A 6000-nucleotide genomic window follows, 5' to 3' on the forward strand; every position below is an offset into this window, starting at 1 on the left:
AACAGCACATGAGCAGAGGAGGGGCAGAGAGAGAGAGGGAGACACAGAATCCAAAGCAGGTTCCAGGCTCCAAGGGGTCAGCAGAGAGCCCAACATGGGGCTTGAACTCACAAACTGAGATCATGACCTGAGCTGAAGTCAGATGCTCAACTGACTGAGCCACCCAGGTGCCCCTCTATTTATTTACTTTTGAGAGAGAGAGACAGTGTGAACAGAAGAGGGACAAAGAGGGGGGGAGAGAGAGACAGCACGAGAGAGAGAGAGGGAGAAAGAGAGAGAGAATCCCAAGCAGGCTCCACACTATCAGTGCAGAGCCTGATGTGGGGCCCGAACTCGTGGACTGTGAGATCATGACCTGAGCTGAAGCTGAGAGTCCGATGCTTAACCAAATGAGCCACCCAGGTGCCCCTACACAACCTATTTTTTAAGTTTAGCTTTAATTTACATATTATCAATGGCACAAATTCTAAATGTACAGCATGATGAATTTTTATATGGGAATACACTTGTAGGTTCCATTAAATCAAGTTTCCTGTATTTTTAGAAATAACTGGGTAACATAACCACAAAATTATTCTGTAAATGCTTTCTTTCGCTACCTAGTATGGGATGGGGACTTTTCAAGTTGGTAGCTATCAACTTACTCTGTTTGTTTTGTGATTTCCTTTTTCTTTTTCTTTTTTTAAAGTGGGCTCCGTGCCCAGCATGGGACTTGAACTCATGACCCAGATATCAAGAGTCACATGCTCTACCAACTGAGCCAGTCAGGAGCCCCCACCAACTTGCCCTATTCTTTTTAACTGCTGTATTATGTTCTATGATAAATGTAAAAATGTAACATTATTTAACTATTACCTATAATAATGTAACTATTTTTGCTATAATGAGCAAAACTACAATGAGTATGAGCACATTTACAATCTTGCTGCACGTATTGGTGCTTGTTGAATGTTCAAACCACAGAAAGTCTGACTAGGTGATTATTCTTCAGAGTATTGCTATTTTATTTTACATACACGCTTAAAATGTTACTTTATGCCTATTTATTATTTTATTTTATTTTATTTTTTATATGTGTGCTTATTCATTCTTTTCAAAATGAATGAGGCAGCATTGTTTATAGTGCTTAAAAATAAGTGATTAGTTTGCTAAATGACTCGTCAATACAGTGGCATACTGTAAAGCTTATACAAACAAACTGATTTATTTAGAAAAATTCCAGTGAATATCGTTTGATTAAAAGGAGACTACATAGCAGCATAAGTAGGGTGAGCTCATTTTTGTAAAATTGTACAGATGCATAAAGAAATAGCTAGAAAGATGTTTACCAAACTGATATTAGTTTTCTCTTTGGAAGAGATTTTTACTTTTTTATTTTTGTCAATTTATATAGATTTTTATTTATTTTTATTATTTTTTATTTTTATTTTTTAGTGTTTATTTTTTGAGAGAGAGAGAGCGGGGAAGGGCACAGAGAGAGGGAGACACAGAATCCAAAGCACACTCCAGGCTCTGAGCTGTCAGCACAGAGCCCAATGCAGGACTCGAACCCACAAGCCATGAGATCATGACCTGAGCCAAAGTTGGCCACTTAATCGACTGAGCCACCCAGGCACCCCATGATTTTATATAGATTTTTAAATGAACATATATCATTTTCCCTAAATAATTATGGTACTTTCGAATAAATAAATCTTCCCTTTTTATATTTTATGTAAAAACTTCATACATTTTTATTAAAAAAAATAAATCATACTTAAACAATAAACAAACAAACAAGTAAATAAATTTGGGGCTCCTGGCTGACTTAGTTGGTAGAATATATGACTCTTGATCTCAAGGTTGTGAGTTGAAGCCCCACATTGGGTGTAGAGATAACTTAAAAATAAAATCTTTTAAAAAATCTATTTAAAAGAAAAGCAATTATAAAGCTTGAACTTGCTTCTTATTACAGTGTAAAATGTAAGCTAGTAAGTGGATTCTCAAGTCAAAGTGTTCTTTTCTTCCTTCCTTGATCCATCAACCAGAGAGAGATTCCCTGGACAGCATGAATCCTTCCACTATGGGTCAGAAAACAAGTTGGTTGTATGTTATATATTCTCGTATTATAGATCTACTGTTCTATACTTGGCTTTTTCACTTAGCAGTAATATTGTTGACCCTGTTCCATATCAGTTCATATAGACCTACCTTATTCTTTTTTAATAGCTACATAATAATCTATTCTATGATTGTACAAAAAGTGATTTAATGTTTTCTGCATTGATGAACACTGAGTCTGGTAATAACACTTGCCTTTGCAAACAATGCTGCACCAAAAAAATCCTGGACATATACTTGTTTGGTAAATTCCAGGTAGTAGCATTCCTCTATTAGTGACTAAGTACATTTTGAATTTTCCAAATTTATGTAACAACCCTTTATTGAAGATATACTATGTGTCAGGCACTATTTTTAGCCTGGGGATACCATATGAGGAAAACAAATTTCTTCCTACAAGGAACATATATTCCAAATATTGCCAAATAGCCATCTACACATTTTATACCGATTTGTACCATTTTTCTGAGTTTTATTTCCTCTATTCTGATTAATAATGGGCACAAAAGAGAAAAATGGGAGTTTTTTTTAATGTGTATTTATTTGTTTGTTTGTTTCTTTGTTTGTTTTTAGAGAGATAGAGACAGCACAAGCAGGGGAAAGGCAGAGAGAGAGGGAGACTGAGAATCCCAAACAGGTCCTGCACTGTCAGCACAGAACCGGACGCAGGGCTTGAACTCATGAACAACAAGATCATGACCTGAGCTGAAATCAAGAGTCGGTGGCTTAACCAATGAGCCACCCAAGCGCACCCCAAAATGGGAGCTTACTAATATTTCTTTTCATTTTAAATTAAGAGAAAGGTTGATGTTTTTATACATATTTGTAGGGCCCTAAACTTTCTTTTTCTCTGAAACTAATGATTCAGATACTTTCTCCCCTCTTGCGTTATTAATATTTTTCTCACTGATTAAAAATCAATCTTCTGTAATAGTAAACTTTTAATATATGCATTACTTTTCTATGTGGTTTAAATTTTTCTTAATAAACATGCATAATTTTTCTGAAAACAACAAAACTACTTTTAAGCACATAAGTAGCCAACACAGGATAGAACAAAGGTGGAGAACTGACCCTACCCAACATCAAGACTTACTCTAAAGCTACACTAATCAAGGCCGCGTGGTATTGGTGAAAGAATAGACAAAGAGATCAACAGAACAGAATGGGGAGCCCAGAAATAAACCTGCACAAAATAGCCAACTGATCTTTAACGAGGGAGCAAAGGCGATTCAATGGAGAAAGGGTAATCTTTTCAACAAATGGTGCTGGAACATCTGGACATTCTCAAACACAAAACTAAACAAAAAAAATTGAGACACAGATCTAACACTTTACACGAAATTAACTCAAAGTGAGTGGTTCAGACACCTCAATTTAAAGCAGAAAGGTATAAAATCCCAAAAAATAACATAGGAGAAAATCTAGTAACGTTGGGTTTGGCGATGACTTTTCAGATATGAAAACCTCAATCCATGCAAGAAAAATTGATAAGTTGAACTTCACTGAAATTAACAAGTGATCTGCAAAATACACTACCAGAATGGAAAGACAAACCACAATTTGGGAGAAAATACTTGTAAAACACATATTTGACAAATGACTGGTATTCAAAATATGCAAAGAACACTTGAAACTCCACAATAAAAAATGAAACAACTGGATTTAAAAATGGGCATAAGATCTGAACGGACCCTTCACCAAAGAAAATACACAAATGGCAAATAAGCATAGGAAATGGTGTTTAATACCTGTGTGTCATTAGAGAATTACAGATGGAAACAATGAGCTGTCAGTACACACCTATTAGAGTGGCTGAAGTCCAAACACTGATAGACCTCTCTTCTATCAAAGAGAGAGAGAGCGAGAGCGAGAGGGAGAGCAAGCGAGAGAGGGGAGATGGTGTAGAGTAGCAGGAACTCTCATTTCTTGCTGGTGGGAATTTAAAACAGTACAGTCACTTTGGAAGACAGTTTTGCAGTTTCTTATAAAACTAAAAATATATTTACTGTACGATCTAGCAGTTACACTCCTAGGTATTTACTGAAATGAGTTGAAAGTTTACATATACAAAAACAAAGAACAAAAAACCTGCACATGAATGCTTCCAGCAGCCTTCTTCATAATTGCCAAAACTTGAAAGCCACCAAGATGTCCTTCAGTGGGTGAATGGATAAATAAACTGTGGTACATCCATACAGTGGAATAGTATTCAGTGATGGAGAGAAATGATCTATCAGGCGAAGAAAGGACCTAGACAAATCCCCGGAGCATATCACTAAGTGAAAGAAGCAGATGTGAAAAGGCTGCCTATCCTATGACTCTAGCTACATAACATTCTAGAAAAGGCAAAACGATGGAGATAATAAAAGGATCAAAGAGCTGGGAGGAGAGAGGGATGAATGGATGGGGCACAAGAGATTTTTAGAGCAGTAAAACTATTCCGAGTGATATTGTAATGGTGGATACACGTTATTATACATTTGTCAAAACTTATAGAGCGTACAATGCAAAGAATGAATTTTAATGTAAACAATGGGTTTCGTTCATAATAATGTATCAATATTGGCTCACCAAGTATAACAGATGTATCACCCTAATGCAAGATGTTAACAATATGGAGGGAAGGGAGTGAGGTGCATATGGGAAATCTGTACTTTCTGCTCAGGTTTTCTGTAATCCCCCAAATGCTCAAAAATAAGTTTACTAATAAAATAATACGTGGGTGGAAGTACAAACACTGTAGCAAAATATCTTTCTGCAAATGTGGCCCATAATTTTATTTTCCGAACTCATGTCTAAAACAGACGAACAGTAGAGGTTATAGGAAAATAGAAGATAGATTATGTTGGGAAGTCTGACCACACAGGAGGAGAATCCCTTTATTATAAGACGGCTGTAGCGATTATTCATTTTATCTACTGAACACCTACAGGAATAGGCACTAGATCTGCATAAAGGCCAACGGCAGGTGTCTGTGCTTAAGGAGTTCAGTGTAATGAGGATAGACACACAGATGCAGTAATGGATAACAGCAACGTCAGTGAGGGAACTATTTCTGTTCTTTTTTTTTTAAGTTTATTTATTTTTGAGAGAGAGGGGAGGGAGGGTGAGTGGGGGAGGGACAGACAGACAGGGAGAGAGAGAGAACAGGAGAGGATCAGAGAAAGAGGGAGAGAGAGAAACCCAAGCAGGTTCCGCACTGTCGGTGTGCAGCCTGACACGGAGTTCAAACTCATGAATTGTGAGAACATGAGCTGAGCTGAAATCAAGACCCAGATGTTTACCCAACTGAGCCACCCAGGCACCCCAGCGCAGGGACCATTTCTAAGTATTTCATCCACATTTTCTTACATCCATACAATGCTGCAAACAGACACTATTAACCTATTTTACAAACAAAAACCCCAAGCTCTGGAAGGTGAGTTAACTTGCTTGAGGTAAGTGACAGAGTTGACAATCAAGTTCAAGAGTGTTGACCAGCAAAATGGGTGATGTTTCTATCATGCCAGGGGCAGAGGTAAAGTCAGTCCATTTTGGAAGAAGGAGACATTCAGTGATTCACGTTGCTTAAGGAGTTGGATTCCGGTTTGAAACTTCTGAAGTTCAAATACATTCACAAGTCTTTTGTCTCATATTCACTCTTCCTTTCTTGCCTTCTTCCCACTGGAGTGAATTCTTTGGTTTGTCATTCTCCCAACTGAAGGTCAAACGACTCCATGTGGCTCAACAGGAAGATGGCCAGACTAGAAAATACTGAAAGCCAAGCTCTCTAGTGGCCTGCCCTTGTTCGGCTTAACCCTGTCAAATTCGTTTCCTAGATGTTCCACAACTATGATTGTAAAAGTTGAGGCAGCAGGCACCAGCCTGTGTGGAAGAGAGCTATATTTAGTGGTCCTT

This window comes from Panthera leo, chromosome C2 (genome assembly GCF_018350215.1).
Source record: "Panthera leo isolate Ple1 chromosome C2, P.leo_Ple1_pat1.1, whole genome shotgun sequence".
NCBI classification, from domain to species: Eukaryota; Metazoa; Chordata; class Mammalia; order Carnivora; family Felidae; genus Panthera; species Panthera leo.